Consider the following 26,529-nt stretch of genomic DNA (forward strand, 5'->3'; position numbering starts at 1 on the left):
AAAGTTAAAAGCAATAGGAATTAGACGAACGCGTTTGTCTTTTATAAAAACCGTGTGTTATCGGATATACCGAAAACGTATAGAAAAGTTGGAATTTCGTTATATGTGAAATTTCATATGTTCTCGAATGCAATGTTACTTGCCATTCAAGGGTTTTTAATAATTTTGTAAATATACATTAATTTGCATATTGAAATTCAAACGTGATACGAAACGTTCGAAGAATTTAGAAAAAATAAACGTAAAATAAAAAGTTTTACAAATTCAAGTATCTAATTAAAAAGTCTTATTATAATTCGATTATAGAGTTTGGCTTACGATAAAGTACTTATCTGTGATTTTATATAGAAACGCTCCCAAGTATTGCCCATATCGCATCAACGCGATTGTATTGTAAAAAACACGAGGTGATATATCGATGTTCTATTATACTCGAGCATTTCGATAATATCTACGAATATCAGCTATGTTTTCGTAGGCATTGTTAACGAAGTAATAAACAAAGATATTAACTTGTTTACAGGTTCGTCTTTAGCCGACCGTGACTCATAAAGGGATAAACGGGTCATTTGAAAATACGATGAATAATTATCAAGGTTCTCTAGTATTTAATAAAATAGTTTCGTTCACGTTATTCGTTTCGATCGAATAAAGCTTAAAATTTGTTATTGTCATTTTTTATTCAAAAACCATTTCGATCGATTACAAAAATTGAAAATTGATACGTGAAAAGTTTCGGTCAGACACGTATACGCACGTAGGTATATATGTACGTATTCGTTCGCGTTTTCATACTGATATGCACACACATATATATATATATATATATATATATATAGCTTTTTATATAGCCATATATTTCATATATTTCTATATAGCCATGTATTTCGACGTATCGTCACGTAATTGCATTTGGAATGGTACGTTTTAATTCGTCCACTTTATTAAAGTTACCTCATTCAGCAAAAAGTGCGCGAGGTTTAAAAGCGCGGAAACGCAGTAACAAACTACGGAATCACAGTTCGATGAATTAGATTCGCATCCCTCTCTGCTCCCTCTCTCTCTCTTTATATATATACATATATATATACACGCACAAACGCATACATATAGTCGTTATCACCATGTCCATCAAATTTATCTTGCGTTTTGTGGATGTATACGATTAAATTCGTATTTTTCCAAATCTTTTCGGACAACGAAATATATATATATATATATATATATATATATATATATATATATATTATACATAGATATCGTCATATTCGAAAAACGAAAATAACCTTTAAGACTCAGTATAGAAAACCATTAGAACGACCCCCAGCTTCGAGAAAGATACGACGCGACGATGTCGTCGAGAGCGAGATGGATCGACGAGAGGAAGAAAGAGTAGGGATATGGGAGAAGGAGACGGAGGGTTAAGTTCATTCATAAAAAAGAAAATTATTACGCTAGAGGAGATGCGACTCCCGCAAAGGGAATAATGGCACAACCTTCGAACGACAATTAACCCCCACTCTTATTCCCTTTGTCCGTGAAAGATCAGATCGTGATAAAAAGCTCATCTCCTCTACGTTTTCTACGGCTTGTCTCTCTCTCTCTCTCTCTCTCTCTCTCTCTCTCTCTCTCTCTCTCTCTCTCTCTCTCTCTCTCTCTCTCTCTCTCTCTCTCTCTCTCTCTCTCTCTCTCTCTCTCTCTCTGAAGAAATCGTGCGAGAAAGAACGATCGGGAAATCTTCTCAAACTTTGATCTCGATTTTTCTCATCGAATCGTTCTAGAAGCAATGTCGAGAACGCTTCGATATCGTTCCCACTCGACAACTTGGAAAGATGTATCGATAGCCGAGTATCGGGCCAATGTCTATTACCATCGCGAAACACGTATTCGATACCGTACCGACCTGTTGACCTTCAAACTTTTCCTCCGCAAGAATTCACATTTTCACGAGGAACGCGGCGACTTCTTTTCTTTGGGTTATAACTTTCGAACGATTATGAGTTTCTTCCGTTTTCGTTCCACGTTACAACAACTTTTCTACGATGAAGACTCGTTCTCGTGATATTTTCCTTCTAACTAATTTTTCTTATCTTTCGACGATTTCTTTGTCCTTATAGAAAAATATCGTTTAAGGATAGATAATTATTTAAATATATTTAGAACGATATCCATCGTGAAAGACAAATGACCAAATTGGTAAAATTTATTTAATGGAAAACTAGCTCGTTCAATCAAATATTACCAATGATTACTTTCATGTTGATTCGAATAATCCAAATTCTACATTGACTCGATTCTCATTTTCACGAATTTTATGTTCAAGCTCGTTCTCGAAATGGAGCTTCTCGAACGAGTTTTTGTATCTAAACGACCTACTCCCTTTAACCGTCTACCGTTAGCAACCTTTTCTCTCTCTCTCTCTCTCTCTCTCTCTCTCTCTGTCTATCTTTCACCCTATCGCGAGATTTCGGAATTTCCAGCCGATAAAAAACAAGATCGATACCTCGGCACCCTATAGCCGAGCTAGAGGAGGAATACCCACGCTAGTTCGCTCTCCCACCCTCGTACACTCGCGCGTCACCCATACCTAGACGCACACCTACAACGTCCGGTCAGGCACCCACATAATCGTCGCCGAGGAAGAAATCCTCGAAGTGCCCGCTCGGAGAGCTCGAGTAGATGGAAAAGGAACGACGAAAAAGGAGGAGGCAAAGGAAAAAGAAAAAGAAGAAGAAGAGGAAAAGAGAAGAAGGACAAGGAAGGTTGGCCACGGTGGCGGCTGCCGATGGTAGAGGAACGGAGAGCGCGGTGGTAAGAGGAAAAGGAGAGCGACGGCCGCCTGGGGGACGGGGGACGGGAGCGAGGGGGGAGAGGGTGGTGGGACAAGGAGGTCTCCGTGGAAATTTACCGGAGCGCGAGTTACGGGAACTTGGCCGTAGCTCGTCGAAGGTTCGCTTGCTCGTTCGCTCTCTCGTTTATTCGTTCGTTCGTTCGTTCGTTCGTTCGTTCTCTCGCCCTCGTATACATCGCGCACACCGGCTTTCGTATCCGCGGCTAAGAGCAAAGGGGCGCCAAGGGTTCGCCTTTGCCATTGCCGTCCTCGTCCTAGTCTCGTTTTCGTCCTCGTCGTAGTCATCATCCTCGCCGACGTCGTCGTCGTCGTCGTCGTCGTCGTCGTCGTCGTCGTCGTCGTCGGTGTCGGTGGGTGGCGAGGTTTCGTGGGATAAGAGAAGAGGATGTCAGTAGGGGAAGTGGGAAGAAGGTGTGAGATATATATATATATGTATATATATATATATGTATATATATATATATATATATATATATAGAGAGAGAGAGAGAGAGAGAGAGAGGGAGAGAGAGAAAGAGAAGGTTCGAGCGCACCGTGTACGCGTCGTGGTAGATGGAAGGGGTGGGTTCGATGAGCGAACTAGGGTCTCCGCGGGTCGCGGGACGAAATAAGGGAGACCTCTCTCTCTTTCTCTCTCTCTCTCTCTCTATCACTCGCGTATCGCGTATACTCTCCTTTCTTCTATCTCTTTCTCGCTCTCTCATTGGTGTTGGTTCTATCTCGCGCGCGCGCTCGCTCGCTCGCCGTGTATTCCGCGGTAAACGGCCAGGCTTGGTCGGCGGACCCTCGCATGGCCTGCAGCTGTCTCCTAACCCCTCTTTCTCTCCGGTATCCTTGCTTCTGTCCTCTCCTCCGCTCCCATCGCGTTTCTCTCTACTCTACCACCCTACGCGCTTTACGAGATAGCGAGAGAAAGAGAGAGAGAGAGAGAGAGAGAGAGAGAGAGAGAGAGAGAGACCGAGTACGAGAGAGAGAGGGTGGGAGGTGCTGGCTGCCCCAGTCCTATGTACTAGGTATCAGGGCCGGACGAAGGAGAGAGAGAGAGAGAGAGAGAGAGAGAGACAGAGAGAGAGAAAAGGATGGGGGAGAGAGGAAGCTACCCTGGTGTAAATACATAGCTCTACGGTACGACCGACCGACCGACCGACCAACCGACCGACCGCGGGCTTTGGACGACCCGAGGAGTTAACTCGCGACGGAGAAAACGGGATATCTACCTACCTACCTACCTACCTACCTACCTACCTACCCACCCATCTACCCATCTACCTAGCCAAAAGCCAGAGAGAAAGAGAGAGAGAGAGAAAATCGACAAGCCCGCGAGACTACTTTCGTTCGGCTATTTCGACGGGTATAAAAGCTGCGAGAGGCTCCCGTCATCCTTCGCGGTCCGGTTTCTTTTCTTCCTAAGTATACGCGAGAAAGAAAGAAGGGAAGAATCGGATGCTGATCGATAGAACGTGTGGTGTAAGTAAAAAGGAACTCGATGCCCCTTCTCTTTCCCTTACCATCTTCCTCCTTCTCTTCCCCTGTTCTACTCCACCTCTCACCGATTCCAAATCTTCGACGTTCCATTTTACTTCTCCTCATTTTGATCGAAACTCTTAACTATATTATGACTCTGAAAAAGTATAGCCACGATTTTTCGTGGGAAAATGTAAACATGGAAATGGAGTGGAGAGCATGCTTTTTCATTAATAAAAAATGTTACAAAGTATTCTCGATGTAGTTAATTTAATAGGAATAATAAAAGTCATAAAATTATAACTACGTTTAAGGGAATAAAATGTCTAACGGAACTTATTTGTTTTTGAAATCGCCGAAAGATAATTGAACGATCTTCTTACGCCATTTGCCTCGACTTTAACATAAAATATATGAAAGGCACAACAACGATAATGTCTTTATGTTCCGTGAGGAACTGTCTGTCCCTCGAGCTTCAGGGACATCAGTAGTTGTAAATCTTGAACCGTTCGTACCTTTTTTCAGGTATATAACGCGACTTTCAGTTCGATTATTTTTCGTAGAAAAACAGTGAGTAAGCCTATAGGAGAATTATATTGAAAAAATTTCGATAGACTAGATGATTGAAATATCGATAATCGAGTTATCGAATTGTTTATCGGTAGGATATCTTTGTTGTGTCGCTCGTAGAGTATAAACTAGAAATAAATTATAAGAAAGTCGAAGGAAAACAATGCCGTGTATCTGTTCTTCGTTTGTATCCATCGATGAGTCAACGGCAATAATTCCTCTCTTACCGCGTAACGAAAGATAAACCGTACTGAAGATTAACCTTTTCATGCTGAAAAACATTTTCACGATTATGGGTAGGATCGTTATCGCGATAGGAAAAAATACTCTTACTCTTACCAATTTTCTCTCAGTTCCCTAACGGATTTGGCAGGAATGTGTTCACGTACGTTGCTCGCTAAAACCAAGATCGATAAAAGCGAAGGAAAAAGTTTGGCCGTGCCTCGTCAGTTTCTTTACCGTCTTACCAACCCTTATCGCTAAATCCCTTACGTACGTTTGGAAGCGTTAGAAGCGTAGTCATATATCAGAAAGCCGAGTTATAGAAGTGGGTCGATCCTATCTTTCTGCTTGGGGTGCGACGCGTTGCAACAAGTGCGAGACACGATAGTCAGTTGCCGTTGCATCGAGATTCTCATCGCACGATTCCATTCATTCGTTGAAACATTTCCTAGCGTATGCCTGGTAACGGTCGTACCTCAACCGAAAACGCAAATTATCGAGTTAACTGGCCGAACTGAAAATAGAGCTCGATATAACCGATGACCCATCGAACGAACAGACAGAGAGAGAGAGAAAGAGAGAGAGAGAGAGAGGAAATTTCGATTACATTTGTATCGTAACGGCAAACTTTAACTAAGCGAATTCCGTTTCTTCCTTCGTTCCGTCCTTCTCTCTTCTCTCTTTCTTCTCTTCTCTTTCCTTTTTATTTTCCCTCCTCTCTCTCTCTCTCTCTCTCTCTCTCTCTGTATCACTCTGACGGAGCACGATTCCGCTCATAGCCCGTGGATTTCGATATCGTTCACCCATATGCGAATGTAGCTGTATGCCTTCTGTATCGTTTATGGAGGAATATATATATATATATATATGTATATATATATAAGTGTATGTGTGTGTGTGTGTGTGTGTGTAGTTACATATACACGTACAGCAAACGCAACAAGTTTCCTTTTTATACGGTGACCTAGAGGTTATTCAAAGGGAAACTTAATCCAAAGCGCGCGCAGTTATTATGATCCAAAAGATCGGGAGTCAAATTTATTGCTCTTTCGAACGAAAACTTCCGACCTAGTTTCCGCATCTTTTCACGAGAAAACATGGATTGATCGTTGTTCGTCCTCGTGTAGTTTACATTATATTTGAATTATATTTAATACGCGACATTAGGCTCGACGAACGTGTTGACATTTTTTTTTCTTTCTTTTTCTTCTTTTTTTTTTTATCGATTCGCCGCTTATCCACATATCCGTTGGAAAAATACGTGACTAAGGAATGAAATTCGAATCGTTGAAAACTTTCAAACAGAATTACCAAATTACTTTTCTTTTCGTTCGGTTGTTAGATATTCAGAGTTTAAGGAAACTACGTACAAAGAGATTGAAGGGTCGAAAATGGTATGTATAAGACAGTATATAGGAAATAAGAAAAGATTTAGAATGAGAACACGGTATATATCTTTGCTTGTCACAAATTGAAAACCGTCGAAGGGTCTAATTGTTCTTAAGACTTGGGTCTTACTATACAATTTTTCCGCTGCTATCTAATTTTATGACAATAGACGTTTTCTTACTTTTGACTGATAGCATCCCTTGTCAGGTAGAAAGGTACAATATGAGAGAAAAGGACGGTTTAACAAAAGATTAGAAAAAGTTGCGTTTAATGCTTCAGTGTGTATGTGTGTGTATATATATATATATATATATACATGTATATATAAATGTATATACACAAATGTACGTGTATAATATTTATATAGAGAGGAAATTGTACGAAAATAGAGAAAGTTCTTGGCCTCTACCAGACCGATGATATCTGTACACTCGATGAAATCGAGTAAAACAAATCGAATAGTCGTCGGCATACGCGTTCCGCTGGCGTCGCCTGTTGCTCTTATTAAATCGTTATTACATCACGCTAGAACGAAATCGTCCGGATTTTCGGATTATTCCCGTGTCTTTTTTCGTGATACGCGATTCTTTCGTGCTCTTTTTTTTCCTTTTTAGTCTTTTTTTTCAATCAAATCTCGAATATTCTCCACGCGTTATCTCATTTATCCTTTCGTAAAGCTTTAATTACGCATAAACAAATGTTTTTATCCATTAAGCGAAAAAGCTTTGATAATTACTTCTTTTTTTTTTAAATCGGTCTTCTTCTTGTTTCTCTCTCTCTCTCTCTCTCTCTCTCTCTTTTTTTGTTCCTTTTTTTCGAGAAAGCTTTCGAAAATAGAACGGGCTCGAAAATGTGCGGTGTTCCTCTAGTACGGATCGTGCTCTTTCGAAAAGCCACGTCCTGTTTTCTTCGAACTTACCGATCGATCCTTCTAGCGTAGCGTAGTGTACGGCATCGACCGTCCCCTTCGTCCTCTCTTTGCCCTCCCCACAGTCCCTTCCGCCGTTACGGAATAGACTCGAACCCGCGTCACGCTAGCGTCTTTTGTCTCTTCGCCATTAACCACCGTGATCGGTCTAAAGAAAAGTACCTACATAAGTACATAAGCTCTCTCTCTCTTTCTCTACCTAAAACCTTGTTTAAATAAAAGCGTACCCCCTCGAACGCAACAAATGATAAATGTGCCGAAGAGCACTCGAATGTTTCGCCGAGAAAGTGTTTAAATTCTTGACCCGTGGATCTTTTAGAAAATAGGACTGTAAAAACGGTTTAGCAGGTAAAGAGAATATTCGCGAGAGATAAGGTTGACCGTCCATTTCTTAGGACTTAAGGCTCAGGTATATACGAATAATTTTAAGGGAAAGGACGGGAAAGGTCGGGTATGTCACGTTAATCGCGCGGTTCACGGCTCGAAAAACACTTTCCTTAGGTTTCGCTGTCACCGTCGCCGTTGTCGTCGCCGTCGGGGCGTTCTTTTAATAATGACGTAAAAAAGAAGAGAAGACGCGGCAATAAAGGAGAGACCTAGGCGAGGGTGTATCCCTGGCACAGCTGTCTCGCAGATTAACCGAAAGAGTCGAGAGAGAGAGAGAGAGGGAGGGAGAGAGAGAGAGAGAGAGAGATTGCCGAGTCGAAGAAGAAGAAGGTGGAGCGGGTACGAACGCGGGGCCTTCGAAAAGGGAGAACAAGGCCGATCCTGACTACCTAGAAACGGTCGGAGCTTCCACCGACGTATCCCTCGCGAAGATATACAACCGCCATATAACAGCGGCGTGTATTGCCCTCAGGTACGGAAGCTGGTCGCGTCGTCCTGCCCTTTTCTTTCTTCCTTTCGCTTCTTCCTCCCTTTTCTCGTACCTTGGGAAATTCCAAATCTTTTTGCCGGGTTTTACCCTCGGCAATTGGTTGCCCGTGTAGAAGGAAATTTCGACTCGCGAAAAAGATCGTTCGAAGAATCCCCGAAAGAAAATCTCTCTTTGGAGATAACACAACGAAATTCGTCGCGCTCGTAGCTTTAGTTTCTTACGGGTAACAGAAAAGGGGAGGGAAAGGGAAAATAGAAAAAAAAAAAACAAAAAAAAAAGAAAAGACCGAAAAAGAAAAGGAAAAGAGAAAGCGAGCGAAAACAGCGAAAGATCGGTAAGACTTATTGGTTATAAGGCCTGCGGAGCTCAACGATCGTTCGATCGCTTTCGAAGCCTCGCTAAAAGTTTCACGATGCTTTCAAAGCGACGGCCTCGCTTTGACGGGGGAGCGTGGAAGCGCGGCGTTAGCATCGAATATTTAAAGCTTCGCCGTCGTTCGCGCTGACACGCTCTCGAGCATGCGACACGTAGACAGAGCGTTGCCGCGACGCCCTTCGTCGCCACCCTTCGTACTCGTTGCCATCGCCGCTGCCGCCACCGCCGTCGCCACCACCACCATCACCACCACCACCACCCTATCGGAATAGGCTGACCCTGTCCTGTCCTTTTCTTTCTCTTTCTCTCTGCTTGCTTCCTATCCCCCTAGTCGATATCCTGAGCCAGAAAAAGGGGGAGAGAGGGAGGGAGGGAGGGAGAGAGAGAGAGAGAGAGAGAGAGAGAGAGAGAGAGAGAGAGAGAGAAGGACAACTGGGTCCAGCTAAACCGGGAAAACCCGATAGAACCGGAGCCTCTCCCTCGACTTTGGCCGCTTTTCCCAGCGTTCGGCTGCGAGCTCGCATACATGGAAAGGCTAATGGTCGAACCTTACGGCAAGTCCGCGCGAATCGTCCAGCTGTTACACGAACTTTGCCGAACGTAGGTCCTTTACCGTTAAACCACCCTCTCTCGATTTCGTCCTTCTCGATTTCGTGTTCGCGAATTTTACAAAATCGATCGATATATGTATGTATCCTCGTTCGCACGGTGTATCTATCTATCCGTCTATGTCGTACCAACGTAGATTTCTAATTCATCAAAGCGATCAATTTCTTCGCTTATCTTCGCCTTTCAATCGAATATTCCCGTTCACGTAGATTTTACAATAGATAATATTTATTTATAAAGCATAATTGAAGCGTGATTATTCGTTTACCTACGTCAAGCTTTTCGAATACAATAATGAAATAAAACGAATAGTACGTTAAATTACTTTTCTGTCATCTTTATTACTACGATCCTCTTCGCTTTTGTTCAGTTCGTTTAGAGAAAGAATATCGTTACAAGACTATTTGTGACATTTTTCCAAAATGAATATTTTCAAAGGAGAAAACATTTATCTTTATTGAGTCAACCGTGAACGTTTAAATAAATGATAAATGGCATGCGAGTAAGTACCGCCGTCCTCGAAAGGTTCATCCGGTTCTGTCCATCGGTCCTTTAAGTCCGCTTAATCGCTCACCGTTTTTTCCCCTCCTGCTTCACAGCGGGCTGCTTTATAAGTGACTTTTGGACTTGAAGTCCAAAGAAAGGAAGATGCTAGGAGAGAAAGAAAGATAGCGAAAAAGAAGAAAGGAGGTTGCGCTCGGGAGCCTCTCTCTCTCTCTCTCTCTCTCTCTCTCTCTCTCTCTCTCTCTCTCTCTCTCTCTCTCTCTCTTTGTCCTACGTAGTTACTAGTCGCGTCGTTCACGCGGGAAATTTGAGCGCTCTTCCGTCTCGTCGCTCGTTCGTTCGCTTGTTCGTCATTACGCAGCGCAGAAGAGCATATGGGGAACGAGATAGATGAAAAGAGAAAAAGAGAGAGAGAGAGAGAGAGAGAGAGAGAGAGAGAGAGACGCGAGCCTACGTGCGGCTCTCCTCGCGCGTGGGTACGTGCTCGCGCGTATAATATGCACACGCTTACCCGCTTTAACGTACGGAACTTTATACGAGGTCTTCGCCGTGCGCTGCTATAAATTATCGGGTTACACGTTATCGTGTCTTTTAACAAAGAACGCTACAACGCGTCCTCGATCGTTATCCATATAATACATATCCACAATATTCTTGATATTTCCTATTTACTAGAATTCTTTTGATCTTTCATCAATATTCATTAACGACTTTAATACTTTCCAACCGATTCGTTTCATTTTACATCCGATAACGATGGTCAAAGATTATCCGCAAACTCTTTTCAGATCTCGATTCATATATCAACGATTCTCTTCCTTGATATATGATTATAGGTATGTAGGTATATCTTCGACGACAGAAAGAAAGAAAGAAAGAAAGAAAGAAAGAAAGAAAGAAAGACAGAGAGAGAGAGAGAAAGAGAGAGCCATGAAGAAAGAAACGAGCAGAAGTCCGATGTATCTCCATTGGAACATCCGGTTATTCCGGAAGTGTAAGACCTCCTGAGAGCAAGCGTCTACTCTGTTCGTCCTAAGATTTCCGGCCGTGATCCCTTTTAGTGGATGAACGTGTGCGCGTCTCTTTTTCACGGCATGCAATCCCGGGGAAAGACGACATTTTGCCTCGGGTCCGCCACGTTCTCTTTCTCTCTTTCCCGTCGATCTTTCTTGCTCTCACCCACTGTCTCTTTTTCTCTTTCTATCTCTATCTGTCCCTCTCTCTCTCTCTCTCTCTCTCTCTCTCTCTCTCTCTCTCTCTCTCTCTCTCTTTCTCTCTCTCTCTCAGCTCGTACTACGGTCTTGTGTCACGGACAGGTCCCTTGTTCCACTATCGATTTTTCCAACGAAAAACTCCCAACAACTTCTTCGCCCGATACTTTTGACTCCCAGTACAATGTGATTCGTTCGTATCTTATTTCGTTTATAATATATCGATCCACAGAAAGTTAACGTCTACGAAGAAATGAATAATAATTCTGTGACGATAGTACCTCGATGCTTAGAGACCAATATGGATCCAATTAACGATAATCGCTTTGAAATTATATTGTATGGAATAATTAAACTGTTACGCGAGCCAACATTGTTCATAGATTCATGCGACTGTAATAAATTATTATCATTGAAATCTAATGAACTATTTAATGAGAAAGAGAAGAGATAGAGGGACCGATGCACATCTATATGAAAAATATACTCGTTTTCTCTTTGCTCCACTATCCATCCATCGGACAACGAGCGTGACGACTTGCACTAATGATTACAAAATTATTTCTTCCTCGAATGTAAAAGCAACTTTGCTTTACGTTTTTATATAATAAAATATTATATAAACTGATAGAAATAGAAATATAAAGAGAGAAAAAGTGAGAAAGCACTTTACCCTATAAATGATCGATCAACGTTTGAGAGAAGAGGATAGGAGAGATAGGGAAACGGACAATGGGAGGAGGGTGTAACGAAACACGGTACAATGAGCAATTTACCTCCTACCGAATTTCGTCGTTTACACTGAGATATTTCATCGATATCATTTTCGAAGGATGAAAAAGGATCGTTGACGTAGTCTCGTCTCGTTCTTTGTTCGCGAAGGCCGAAGGGAATGGCTCCTCTTCGTGGGCTTCTAATTGACGGCTCTCGCGATTTTTACCTCGCTCAACGTCCAGCCGGCGAGCGAACGAACGAACGAACGAACGAACGAACGAACGAACGAACGAACGAACGAACGAACGACCGAACAAGAGAAAGGGAAAGAAAGAAAGAAACGCTCGATCTTTCTTTCTCCCTTTCTCTCTCTCTCTCTCCCTCTTTCTCTTTATCTCTCTCGCTCCTTCGTTCTTCTCATCTCTCTTCTGATCGCGGATAAGAGAGAGAAAGAGAGAGAGAGAAAGAGAGCGGGAGCGAAAGCGAGAGAGATCTGGAAGGCTGCACGAAGTGCACGCAAAAGAGAGGAAAGAAAGGCCCTTTCTTCGGACATGGACAAGACCCTAAAAGAGATGCAAAGAGGGGGAGACAGAAAGAAAGAAAGACACACAGAGAGAGAAAGAGAGAGAGAGATACGGCCAAGCCGCATTAGCGCCAAAGTGTGTTCGCGATCAGACAAGCTATACGATGCACTTCCTCGCGACACGGTCCAACATTTCGGTAATCCTCCGTTCTCTCCCCTTTCCATCTAATCTAATCTCCGACTGGAACCATCGTTTACTCTTGCTATCCTTCGCCTTTTATCCCTCCTTTCTTTTTCTTTTCTGCGTTGTTGTTTTTTTCCTTTTTGTTTTATACATGTATATACATATACACCGTTATAGCGTGTTACGTAGAATTGATTACATTATAATCGTAAGACGTAAGTTTGATATTATCAACGTGCCTAAGTCTCGTATAAAGAGAGAGAGAGAGAGAGAGAGAGAGAGATTCTCAAGAAACAAAGAAAACGGACATAGAAAGGCAAGCGCATTAAGAACGTGCGACGATTTTCGCTCGAAATCTGTCTCGATGAAATTAACGCGTTTGGTTTCGATCGAATTTTCTCTTCCCAATTACGTCATCGTGAAACAGGGGGAAAAGGCAATGTGACGAGGTTACGTACGAAGAAATTTCACGTTTCCGTACCATCCGTAAAGAAATTTATTCGATTTCAAATGAAATCCTTTTTACTGTCTTGCAACAAAAGTTTACATTTGCATACTTATTAGTATTTTTCAAGTTTTATTTCATTTTACGATCACAAATTTAATTGCGACTTCATATTTAAAGTTTTATCATGATTTTATATTTTTTAGTAGTACAACTAGTACAAATTATATTTACATTAATGTAGTATAATCCGAGTATACGTACCATGTATAGTAAATACTAGGGTAATTAATAATAAATATAATTTACCATATGCATATATATATATATATATGTATTATTCTATTTATGGTATAGTATGATTACCATTACCATTTCTTTCACTCTAATAGGTGTTATAATACAATATTATAGATACCACACCATATTAAAATATTATACCACTTTATACATTATAATATACATACTGTAGGATAGTGTACAATAGTGTACAATAGTATATCAATGAAAATATAATGAATGTTTTAATTCATGTACGAACGTTGTATTACTTTTTTTCTAACGAGGGAAAATAAAAGTATTAAGATTGGAATAATTACTCCACCGTTCGAAGTAGAATGTACACACCTTTCGTCGAAAAGACGAAGACAACAACGAGATCCCCGATAGATTTCCGTTGTACGAGAAAGCGGTCGATCCACCTTTGCCCTTTCGAGGATTCAACGTTGGAAGGAAGAGCACGTAAGCACGCGTACACGCGCTTACGTCGTATCTATGTGTGCGTACGTTCATGCGCACGGCTCTCCGCTTTCTTTATCCGGACAGGCATTGCGCGCTTCTCTCTCTCTCTCTCTCTCTCTCTCTCTCTCTCTCTCTCGGTTGCGAACGCACGCGCGCGCGCGCGCTCTCTCCGCATTACGTCGGAAGACGGAGGGAGAAGATGGCGGGTGTACTCGCGCTCTACCTCCTAACGCTCGCTGTTCTCCCGATAAGTCGTCCGTCGTTTTCGCAGACTCGCTGGACGGATGGACACGATAACGGAATCAACGGTGAAAGAAGCTTTTTCGGCGACGAGAGAAAAACTTTACTGAGACGCGAAAACTTCTCGCGCTTATCTGTGTGCGTGTACATACACACACACACACACACACACATATATATATATACTTTCTTTCGTATTATCCGTTTGGTCGTATATATATATATTGTATCATATATATTTTCTTTTTTCTACCCTTTCTTTGGTTCAGAATACCCTTTCTCTCTCTCTCTCTCTCTTTCTCTTATTCACTCACTCGCTCATAAAATGCACTCTTCTTTCAGTCTCCTTTTCTTCGACTCGTCGTCTCGTCATATCTCCTTTCCACTGCCTGTGGCATACCATCTATCTATACGTATATCGTTTACTTTCTTCTTACTTTCTCTCACCCTGGCGACCCTCTATTACGCTAGAAAGAGTTATGAATGAAGAGGAAAGATAGTTTCCGCGCTATGCTTTGTACAATAATCGTCGAATGAGCGATGGCACAAACCTCTTCCCTCTCTGTCTTCCTTGCCTTTTCACATTTGCGCTCGTATACTCTTTCGTATACTCTTTTTCGCACACATTGCTTCGTCTCTTTCGAACTCTCGGGTTTAAGCTGGCCATCTTTTTCTCCTTTCCACTTCATCTTCCGTTTCTATGTCTCCCCAATTCTCTTTATACGTTTCTCTTCGTATCACTGGTCGAACCGGGTAATACGCGACATAATGTGCGGCGGAATGCGAAATGAGAATTTCAATTGGTTAAATCCTCTTCAACGAGGCGATATTTCGTTGGATCGAAAGAACGAATCCTTCGAATGAACGAGCCGATGAAAAAGTACAAAAAAGAATCCAAGAACGGTAGGAAAATTTTTGAAAACCGGAAAGAGTGTAGGTACTTCGGAAGTTCGATAAAATCGATTTTCGCGTTATTAAACTTTCCACGTCGATCTTCTCTACCTGCTCCGGCTCCGAACAGGTAAAATTCTATAGGTAGGTTTCGATTTTTCTTAACAAACGAGCCCAAAGTTTTTCGCGATCGAGTACCTTTCGTTTCCTTTATTATAGTTCATGTAGAGAATAGCAAAAGAAAGGAAAAGAAAAAAGAAAAAGAAGAAAAAAGAGAAGGAAAAAAAATATTCGCTAAGAATCCAGTGACGTGGATAGAATAGCGGCTCCATCGTTCGCAGAAGGCGTAGCTGAGAGAGAGAGAGAGAGAGAGAGAGAGAGAGAGAGAGAGAGAGAGAGAGAGAGAGAGAGAGAAGGAGCACGTAGAGCGACGACTTCGCTGGCGGTGATGGCGACGGCAGTGGCGGCATCGATTATAGATAATCGACCGGTCGTTCCACCAATCTGCGATTCGTAGCTCGAAGGGTAGCGCGTTCGTGGCGATGCCGAGGAGAAGCGGGCGTAGAGGAGGGTGGCTTGCCACGGCGTAGGAGGTCGCGGTGAGAAGGGTTATGGGTGGAATGAGGAGGGGGGTCGGGCGGTGGGAAGAAAGAGGAGGAGAACGTGGAGCCGGGGGAAGGTGGGGGGAGGGAGAGGTGGAGGAGGGGGCGGTGGTGGTAAAATAGGGGGGACAGGGAAGAGACGAGGACGGCTGAAAACGCTGCGTGAGTCGCGAGAAGCCGAGGAAGGACTTAACGAAGGAGCGGACCGAAGGCCGACCTGGAGTCGGGAGTTAACGCTCGAGGGGTCGTTAATTTTCCGATCTTGCCCTTCCCGGTGCGGAGGGCGATGGCGAGAGAGCGAGAGAGCGAGCGAGCGAACGAGCGAGCTAGCGCGCGCGCGAGCGAGAGAGAGAGAGAGAGAGAGAGAGCGGTCTCTCACGAACGCTACGCTGCTCGCTGGAAGGCATGCGCGCCGGAAATGGCGCGGCTACACGGCGGCAGCAGCGGCAGCGGCAGCGGCGGCGGCGGCGGCGGCGGCGGCAGCGGCAGGTACGACCCGAAAGATCATAAATTCGCGTGTTCGCGATTAGAAAGCTTCGAACGGCTCGTTTCGCGGAAACTTAAACGCACTGAAATTACTTATCGATCGAATCGGCGGACTTTGTACGACCAGAGAGAAAGAGAATCTAGTCGAATCTCAAAGATATTCCTAGGTCGTAGAACGCAAATAGGTAGATACGACGAATCTCGAATGAAATCTCGAATGAAATTTCTATGCGTACACAAGCGCGATTCGTAATTGGTAATTGATGCGCGATCGATTGATCACGTCGAAAACCTACTTCTCTGGCTCGTCTTTCGTATCACGAGCTAAGAGACGACCAATCCAAAGCTATTTTTACGCTCACGCGCTCTAACGGCACTCCGAAATAGCAATTAATTTATCATGAAAGGTCGGCTTGATTACGAGCTGGGAATCTTAATCGGTATTCTTTTAATTCGATCGATTTTAAATACACGTGATCGGCGAAAGCCGACTTTACGACGAAAACTTCATAAGTATTTAGTAAAGCCGGTATTATCCGATCGATCTAACTTTATTTCATTTCCTTTTATTTCTCTCGTCGTAACGATACAAATAAATATACATTTTTTTCTTTTACGAAGCATCGTAATGTATCCCAATTCATTGACACTTGTATTCGTAATATCGATTACTACGATGGTAATCGAAAGAAACTAAATACTCCCTTATTTCTTATCCATGAGATACATATAATCACGAACGATTGGATCATTCGATACAAAATCTTAATAGGAGTATAGATGCCCGTTTCTCTGCTTCTTTTTTTGCCAACCTCGAAAAGTATTCACGCGGATCGAACATTTCTCCTCGTCGTCGTCGTCGTCGTCGTCGTCGTCGTCGTCGTCGAAACGACGTCACTCGATGGTAGCAGCGGCAGGTGCGGCCGTTAAGTCGACGACGAAGAAAAGGAGGGTCTAGACTCTCTCCTCTCTAGAATAAGCCAGACTAGGAGAGAGAGAGAGAGAGAGAGAGAGAGAGAGAGAGAGAGAGAAGCGGCCAGGGAACGATGAAGAGAAAGAGAAGGGTAGGAGGGAAGAAAATACGGTGGAGAATCGTTAGTCGCGACGGCTAGCTCGCGTCTCTACTCGAGGAAGAGGGAAGGGTGTTGTGAGGGAGAAAGAGGAAAAGAGGAATAGAAGAAGAAGAAGAACAAAAAAGAAAAATATGGGAAGACTTTAGGTTTTCGGTAGAAGGGCCTCTCTCTCTCTTTTATTCTGTCCTTTCTCTTAATCTCACTTTCCTTACAATTTTGCACGGACCTCGAAGTATGGGCCTCAGGGTTGCCCGTTAATTACTCAAGATTATGGGGAAAATCCAAGCAATAAAAACTTTTTCCTCAACGGCTGGCCAGCGTTGCCGCCGACAAACAAGAAGGCTTCTGTACGCTCACGACTATGCGGGCTTGGATCGATCGAGGGCCTGGTCCTCTCTCACGAGAGGAAACGTGAGAGGGCAAGAAAAAGAGAGAGAGAGAGAGAGAGAGAGAGAGAGAGAGAGACACGAACGCCTTTAAATTTCACGCGAGAGAAAGCCGTGTATTACGTCGCCGTTTCTCCTATGCGATCCCCTTTAGGGTTAGGACGCTTCTGCGCTCGGAGGAAAAATTTCGTTTGGTTAATTGACGAATTGGAACTAACATTACTCAGCTCTCTCGGAATTCATGACGAGGTTACCGTCGAGGGAATAGAAAGGAAAGAAAAACGAGAGAAAGGGTGAAAGGGGCAAAGAGAGAGAGAGAGAGAGAACGAGCAACTACTTATTTCCAAGGTCCAAATCGTCAATGAAGTTCGTTATCGTAAAATTCAATTAGTTTATCACAAAGTATGATATAACGGTGAGAAATTAATTGAAAAAGAAAGAAGAAAAAAGAGATATGCGTATTTCCACGAGAGCAGAAGAGAAAGAGTAAGAGAGATACGTGGAACGACTTCGCAAACGACCGTAAAGTCGCAAGGTCGTGTTTACAGTTTCACGTGCGTTCCCTTTCCGTTCGCGCGAATAACCTCGTGAACCATAGCCATATACAAATCTGCTTTTAACGAGCACGCGCACCAGTAGTATACTCGTATTATCTCGTCCAATATATTATAGCGAGGAAAAATGTATTCGTAGTTATAAAAAAAGGAAAAAAAGAAAATGGAGTAGGATTATTAAGAGCATTTTTATAAAGAGAAATTAATTCTCTACGAAGCTCGCGCTCTTTCTCTTATTCTAATCTCAATATATACGAATTGGATGGATTGAAAATATAAAAAATAAATATGATAAAACAATTAGTTTTCGGCCAACTGGAAATCCTATGAATTTAATGTGCTTGGTCTTTATTATCGCGTCCTTCGTGACGACGCTTTGTTTACGGAATTGAACTCGAACGTATACGAATGTATCCGAAACAAAGATTAGATATATCGTTATCGAGCCGATGGAACTTTTGAAAAAAACAAAGCGTCCAACGAAGACCAATCGAACTAAGAACTCGTCGCAATATCTTACGAATCGTGCACTGACTCGTAAAATAGAAAAAAAGCGCGCAAAGTCGAAAGGTCTATTTTTCGAAAGTAAACATATACCTAAATATCGTTCTACGAGTACGCATATATTGTATACAATTTTCAAGAATGCCTACGAGGCAACGGTGAAACGTTGGCATTGTCAGCTGATCGATAGTTTAAATGGCTCCTTAAGACAAAGGAAGAAAAGAAAAACTATTTAAACGCTATACGGACGAGCAAGCCAGAAACACTTCCTATCCTCGTATTTAACGCGTCTATAGTTTTCACCTCGATTGGCCTACAGAGAGAGAGAGAGAGAGATGGATGGATAGATGACGAATACAAAAAGAAACAAAAGAGAGAGGAGAGAATAAGAAAGATCAGCGTGAAACATCGTGAGTCCGAAAAGTTCGTGCGAGGAATGTATCTAGATAAAATCCAGCACAAATTTATCTCTTGGTCGGACGTCGTGCGTAATGCAGAAAGGCGAACGAAGCGAGAGAAAAAGAGAGAGGGGGGGGAGAGGGAAGAAAAGTTTGACGGTCTGGTACCGTTACGAGGACTACCTCTCTCCATCTTCGTCTCTCTCAACCATCGCAAGGCACAATAGGCCGAAGGAGCCGACCCAGAGTCTTCTTAATTTTCTCTCCTTCGTGCGGCCATTCGCAAAGGGAGCGAGAGAGTGTTAGAGCAAGAGAAAGAGAGAGAGAGAGAGAGAGAGAAGGAGAGAGATAGAGGGAGATAGCCGTCGGCTCTGTCGCCCCGGTCGGAGACGGGCATCGAGGCGGGCTTTAATTAGCACGGGATTTCGCCGAACGACGGACAGCCAACGTCACAGACTCGCTTCGCTTCGTTCCGTTCCGTTCCGTTCGTGGACGACGAGCCGGGCGAGCTTTTCCGTGCTATAGAGTGACGTGGAGAGGAGGTGGAGTGAAGCGTAGAAGAGAAACGCGAGAGAACGACAGAGAGAGAGAGAGAGAGAGAGAGAGATAGAGAGGGAGTCGTGAAGAGCAGCCGTGAGTCTGCCGCCCCGCAGCGTCGCACCGCACCGCATCCTGCCACGTCCCGAAGAACGGCAGCGACCGTGGGCGCAAGGGAGAGAGAAAGAGAGATTGAAGGAGACGCGAGGGTGAACGCGGGGGTAAGAGAGAAGGTTTACGAGTAGGAAGAGAAGGGCGAACGAAGGGTGAAGGTGGGAGCCACTCTGGAGGGCGAGCGGAGGACGGTGGGTCGCGAAGGGCCGTGCGCGCGGCCGGCTAAATAACGGCCCTTCCTATCCTTCTTCCACTTCTCTCTCTCTCTCTCTCTCTCTCTCTCCTTTCTCTCTCCCTACGACCACGTCGGTCACCCTCCATCTACGCTCTCCACCTCGCACCTCGTCGTCGTCGTCATCGTCGCCGTCGCCGTCCTCGTCGTTGTCGTTGTCGTCGTCGTCGTCGTTGTCGTAGTCGTTGTCGTAGTCGTTGTCGCCGACGACGACGCCGACGACACAACGACGACGCAAAGGATCGAACGGTCGCGCGCGCGACCTAAAGAGGGGCGTAGAAACGAGAGGAGAGCCAAGAGGAGCCAAGAGAAGAGCAGAGTAAGAAAGAGAGAGAGAGAGAGAGAGAGAGAGAAGCACTACCACCCGTGTTTTCAGGCTTACGTGCGCGGCGCGTTGCGTCTACGTAAGCGCGAACGAACTCTCCTTTCCTTCTTCTCGCGCTACGTACTCTGCCGGTCGAACGATCTTTCTCTTCCTCCTCGTACTCTTCGCTCCTAACTCCCCCGGTCTCTTCCTCCTACCGGTTATTAAACGAGAAAACGAGACCACTGGATGGAGAGAGAGAGAGAGAGAGAGAGAGAGAGAGAGACCTTCGGTGCTTGCTTCGCGAACCGCGAATTCTCAACCGCTGCTTTTGGATATACGTATAACACAGGTTATTTGAATCAGTATATATCATCTCTCTCTCTCTCTCTCTCTCCAGTTTCAGCCTCTTTATAAAACGTACGCGTGATAAAATAGTTTTTAACGAGAGTAATTCTCGATCGATTATCTCTCCTCTCGGTATCTTTTTCGAGTCGTTTATTTCTTTTTTTTTTCTATTTTGTCTACGGATATGTACGTGAGGAGGAGAGAAGAAAGAAAAAGAGAGGAAAAAAAATCAGATAACAAGAAGATGAAACGAGAATGGTAAAATGTTACGTAACAAGAATGCTCGCCGCTCGACGGCAGAGAACGGCAAGCGGTTCTTTTCTCTTTCTATCTTTTTACACCATAGAGAGAGAGAGAGAGAGAGAGAAAGACTCTTCGTATTTCCTCGGAATATCCACGCACTCGTTATAAGAAAGATCGTAAATATAGCATCGTTGGCGACGGTTTATCTACGTCAACGGACGGCAGTACGCGCAGCGCGTGTTGCTCGGGAAAAGGAAAAAGACAAAAGCTAAGAAGAGTGAATGAGATGGAGATACGTACATATATATATATATAGAGAGAGAGAGAAAGAGAGAGAGGACGTACACGCGTGGTGCGTCCCTCTGTTCACGCGTATTGCGCTTCGTACTTCTTCCCCTTCGATCGAATCTTCGTTATCGTCATCCTTGTTGGCTTCTCCTTCCCTAAATCGAAATATCTCAATTATTATTATTAACGAACGAACGAACGAACGAAGAAACGAACGAGAGAGAGAGAAAAGAAGAAAAGTATCGAGAGAGTTTGGAAATTCCGTCGTACGGAGTCACGAGTTTGAGATTTTTCGACGATTCGAACGAGAACGAACTTTCACCGTCTCTTAAACCTCCGGCGACAAAGTCATGACCTTGGGAACGAATCCTTCCCCTTCCTACACCACGTACTATGTTTTCGACGGTTACGATACACCGTTCCAAAAGCCCACGGAGAAAAGTTTCGATCGTATTCGGAAACAACGTAAAACACACACACACACACACACACGAATACAATACATTATTGTAGAAAATATAAACGCAAAGGAAACAACAACGACGCTCGTAACAAACGGCGATTCTCGTCCTTCGTAGTAACGCGCACATGGTTCGATTTGTATATTCGTCAAGTCAGGTTAGGTTACGTTACGCCTCTCTCTCTTTCCTACTTCCTCCTCTTCCTTTCGTTTGTGTTCCGAGAGATAGAGACGAGTGCGCGCGCGTGCTCTCTCTCGCTCTATATCCCTTTTCCTCTCTTTCTCTAACACATTGACGATTTATACCGTACATATAACTAGGTATAACTCGAGCTCGAGTTCTCGAGGTGTTTCTGTTTTACCTACCGTTGACTCGTAAACGCAGTTTAAGCGACTTCGAGGCGGCAGTCAGCGCCGCTCTCGCATTACGGAAGTGAAGTTTTCAAGTTCCACGACACTGACCCAGTTTACTCTCTTTCTCCCCCCTCTCTTTATTCCTCGTCCATCGCTCCGCTCTCCCTTCCTCCGCGCTATCACCCCTCTTTGTCTCTCTTCCTTAATACTTCCAGACTGCCGCGTAGTTATCAGTTTTCTCTCGTACAGGTCCCTTTACGTATACACACACATATATATATATATATATAACTCTGTCATACTTGAATAAATATGCATATATATACGAATTGTGTTTACGAGTATCGCAATAAGATTTCGTCGATAGATCGATCGATCCACGACGAGTCGATCTTATTTTTTCGATCACTCGTTCGTTTCTATTTTAATTTCAAACTCTATTAATTTCTTTATGAAAAACCTAAACGATTATGCCTTGTGCCACGCGACTTCGAAACGAGCTATCTCAACGAAAGCTATAAAAAAGCCGTTGCCAAATCGTTGACACTCGAGTAGTCCGTCGCCTCTGTTCCCCTTGTCGATGTCCTTCCTCGTCCTGGCATCATCTCTCTCTCTCTCTCTCTCTCTTTCTCTCTCCCCGTTGTACTCTCTATACCCGCCTCGCATGCCACCATCGCCTCACTCCTTCTCATCCGCTTCATTGTCCGCGTCTATATCCCCCTTCGGCACGTCTCACCTTTTTCGATCGTCGTCGGAACGCGCGCGAGACCTCGCTTCGCGATTGGAAAACGTCGCCCCTCTCTATTTGCTCTCTCTTTCTTTTTTCTTTTTTTTTTCTCTCTCTCTCTCTCTCTCTCTCTCTCTCTGTCTCTCTCTGTCTCTCTCTCTCTCTCTCCATTGGCCTCGCACACGTACGTACGTACGTACGTACGTACATACATACATATACCACGCTAAGCGTAGCCCGATGACGAGACGATTCGATACCTTGGCGGCGGCCGACGTTGGCGGCTGCGACGGTGGCCGCCTGGCGGAAGAAAAAATGCTTCGTCGAGGCTTGAAAGAGAGTAACAGGCCCCCGTGAGACTAAGAACCAGAGACCGACGACGATGTCGACAAAAGAGAGATAGATAGAGGGAGAGAGAGAGAGAGAGAGAGAGAGAGAGAGACATGACGCAGAGAAGAGGAGCAGCCGCTCTGCTCGCACGAACGGAGGCCTAACCGGCATAAGAGCGCGATATTATAGGGGTATGGGTAGGGCCCTGAAAGGCTGGCTGACTGGCTGGCTGGCTGGCTGGCTGGCTGGCCAGCCGACCGATCGACCGACCGACCGACCGACCGACCGACCGATCGACCGACCGACCGATCGAGCGAACGAACGAGCGAGGAACCATCAGCCATCCTGTCATAGACAGGATGTGAGGGTCCGCGAGTCCGGGCTGCACCGTGCCGCGCCGTACCGCCTCGCGTTTCCTCGCTCGTCTCAACGTCGTGTCAGTACGGTTGCGTCCTCTTCCCTTTCCTTCACCGCCTCCGCCTCCCCCTCATTCCTCACCCTCTCCTCCTCCTCCTCTTTGTTCGCGCAACAAACTGCGGCGTACGTAGGTAGCTACATTACGTAGTCGTGGCGCGTGTATGCACGCGAGACTGTCGTGGACCGAAGACAACGCTTCGAAAGAATTCGAAATGTAGACTCGGTTTAAAGCGAGACATCCTCGTGTTCAGCTTGCCCTTAACGATCTCGGGACTTGCAAAATGCTTTGTGAAACGTTGCCAAACTCGAAGAGTATACTGTAGAGTTAGTCCTTAGGGGAGATTATCGATAGCATTGGCCAATCGATTTCCATTGGAATCGGTGTCCCTGGGTTGGGTGGGGAGGGACATACACAGGATTGCTACGTAAACCGCGCGAGAGCGGTCGTTCCAAAATGACGAGCTTAGCACGGAAAGTCGTAACGTGCTGCGTCGCCTGTGTGTGAGCGATGTTTCTCTCTCGAGGACGCAGGATGGGTCCGAGAAGAGACAGAGAGAGAGAGAGAGAGAAAGAGAGAGTGAGGCTCGACGAGCACCCGAACCGTGCCGCTCGTAAATTTTCTCGGAAGGAACGCTTCGTGGCAGCGGCTCTCTGTTACCTTGCCGCTCTGCCCGCGGTAATATTACTCGGTTTATATCGGGGCTGCCTTCGACGGAAGGTGTCCGCGCGGGCGCGTACACACGCACGCACATACGAACAGAGAGAGAGAGAGAGAGAGAGAGAGAGAGAGAGAGAGAGAGAGAGATGGGCAGAACGGCAGAGGGTTTGGTGGTAGTAAAAAAAAGAAAGAGATAAAGAAGAGTGCTCTCGAAAGAGAGAGATGGAAGGGCGAATTGCGTTCGCCATGGCGTGCGGTGCTGTTCCGCGCGGCACTGCGCCATGCCGTGCCGTGCTGTGCTGTGCCCTGCCTTGCCTCGCCTCGCCTCGCCTCGCCTCGCCTCGCCACGCTACTCGCGTTGAATCGCGACTACGTGCAAGCGACGAGTGGCGACCACGACGACGACGACGACGACGACGACGACGACGACGACGACGACGACGACGACGACGACGACGACGAGGAGGGACGAGCCAGGGCCAGCGTGGCAAGCGGGTTGCGAGGCAAGACGAGCAAGCGAACTGAGGCGAAGCGAACCCCGAGGGATCGAGACAGGCATCGTATACGCACACACGAAGAGCGTACATACGAAGAAAGAAGAGGAACGATTCTCTCGAAGCGAGCACGCCGATAACCTATAGGCCGGGCACGGGTGTCGTGGCGCGGCGCGGCGCGGCGTTGCCGAGCGCGACCGTATCGGCGTCTCGTAAGCGAAGGGTCGCGCGTTATGTCCCACACTCTCTTGCTTGGCCCTTTGTGTGCACGAGCGCACACGCAACATCGCAAGGGACACGCCGCGCTCCGCATGGACGATAGCGTCGCGGAGCAGCTGGCCCATCGTCTTCCTTTTCGTCGTTCCAGTCCTTCTTTTCCTCCAACTCCTCCCCCGCGTTCTACCCGCATGAGATATACGCGATCGACGCGTGAGATCGCCCGAGTGGGGCCTTTTACGCGTCTCTAAGCGTCTCTCTAGCTCCCTCCCCCCTTGCCCTTTCTATCGGTGCCGTTCTTTTAGAATAGCGCAAATTTCCGTTCTTTCCCTTCCCTCTTTTCTTTTTTTACTTTGAAAACCGCGGCACTCTCGTGGGCCGCCTCGTGAATTTACGTTTTGGCCACGAAAGAACTGAGCCACGTGGCTACGACCTCGACTCGCTAATGGACGATGGACTTTGACGCTCGCGGATACTACCACATATTCGACGAGCTTTATATTCGACGAGCGCACCATCACAGCAACGAGCACCACTCCTCTTTCTCGCTTGCGTCGTCGCCTCGTCGTCGTCGTCGTCGTCGTCGTCGTCGTCGTCGTAGTCGTCGAATGCTCGGTGACTAATCGGCGCAAAAAATCTCGCGTATTATGGGCCGCCGCCCGGTTCGAGCAGGGGATTTGCAATCGACTAGGGTCCTGTGAATAGAAAAGAGGGAGCGAGACGGCAGATGGGGAGAGAGAACGTTCATCGCTGGGAAAAAGGGTATTTTCCCGTCGATACTACCTCTCGTATCGTGAACGCAATATTTTTTGAACGTATTTCTCGTTTGTTTGTTTACGTTTTTTCCTACGCGAATAGCTCGCTCGATCGATATGAAATCTGTAATTGACAACAAACTTGGAACGATCTTAACTCGAATGAAGAGAAAGGATATATCATCGAGAAGAAAAAAGTTATTTTTTTAGATATGCGTTGCGAGCCTGAAAGAAGAAGAGCCTGGATTCCGTCTGTAAGAATTTGCAAGCAAATTCCGGCTACCGTTTACTTACCGCCCCGTTAATTTACGATCCCTTTTTGACCTTTGATTTTTTTCCCTCTCTTTTCTTTTTACCTTTTTTTCCCCTACCTTTTTTCTTGTCGTCTCGTAATCGATGCAACGACTCGCTATGTAATTCTAACGCGTAATCTTCAATCGTTTAATTCGATATCTTTCAATTAATTATTACTTACTCGAAATCGATTAGACGTAACGAAACAGCGGAAGCTCGCAGGAAATTGCAATGCTCGAAAGAATCTAGATAAATAAATTTGGCGATACGTAGAGCTGGACGCGTCGATCGATTCTTATCGAATAAAAAAGATCCAAGCGGGTAATAATAAGAGATCGGTAAACGCGTTACTACGCGATCTTTCGTACGCGATCGTACGGAAAATTTTCTTTCCTTTGTTTTTGCCATCCAAAAATGATGGAAATAGGTCGACAATAAGTATACGATGCCGAGAGAAGAGATCTTTCGGCGGCGTAAATATGAAATTTAAAGCGCGCGGTAGCACCTGTTCGCGTCTTTTTTGCGTTCCGCTTTTGCACGTCCGCGACGTAACGAGACTCTCTAATTATATCGTTGATCGTCATAAATTAAAGTCAACTTGCCTGGTCACGCTAGCCCAGCTAGCTACACCCAAGAGTAGTTGGTCCGATTCATCCCCTCTCAGTTTCAACTCTTTTGCGCTCGCGCCCACAGATCGTTTCAAGCAACCTCCGATAAGGTCGGATTGGTTCGTGTGCGTGAGCAAGAAAGAAAAGAAGAATATTGTCGATAGGGCATCTTCGAGGAAAAGTCGTCGCACGGCTATGTAACGACGAGATAACGACGTACGTGAAAGCTTTCCTCGAAAGCCATTAACGGTCATCCGATAGGTGACTTATCGTAAGATTTCGAGAGCGTATCTCGTAAAAGGAAAAGGAAGTCGAAGGTAGAAGACGAAGAAGTAAGCGAAACGGGGAAAAGAAAGTCCATACGAACTAAGAGATGCTGCCGGTGTGGTTCGCGAGAGAGAAAGAACGA

The 26,529-nt window shown here is 45.1% G+C and overlaps 1 protein-coding gene and 1 long non-coding RNA gene across 4 annotated transcripts in view; one reads left to right on the forward strand and one right to left on the reverse strand.

Annotated features, from left to right (window-relative positions):
* The window catches only part of LOC118442452 (dynein regulatory complex subunit 7-like), a 73,257-nt gene that overhangs the window by 13,702 nt on the left and 33,026 nt on the right, over window positions 1–26,529 (forward strand). The gene's annotated exons all lie outside the window — the stretch shown is intronic.
* On the reverse strand, window positions 4,637–5,847 carry LOC118442476 (uncharacterized). Of its 2 annotated transcripts, XR_014983561.1 has the most exons (4): window positions 5,715–5,847; window positions 5,382–5,621; window positions 5,225–5,282; window positions 4,637–5,156 (listed from the first exon to the last, which is right to left on the reverse strand). It is a non-coding gene; the product is annotated as an uncharacterized LOC118442476 (long non-coding RNA). The 2 variants fall into 2 exon arrangements; XR_004838416.2 differs by having other exon boundaries at window positions 5,382–5,726.

The sequence above is a fragment of the Vespa mandarinia genome, chromosome 24, assembly GCF_050613455.1.
Source record: "Vespa mandarinia isolate Hongniang chromosome 24, ASM5061345v1, whole genome shotgun sequence".
Classification (NCBI taxonomy): domain Eukaryota; kingdom Metazoa; phylum Arthropoda; class Insecta; order Hymenoptera; family Vespidae; genus Vespa; species Vespa mandarinia.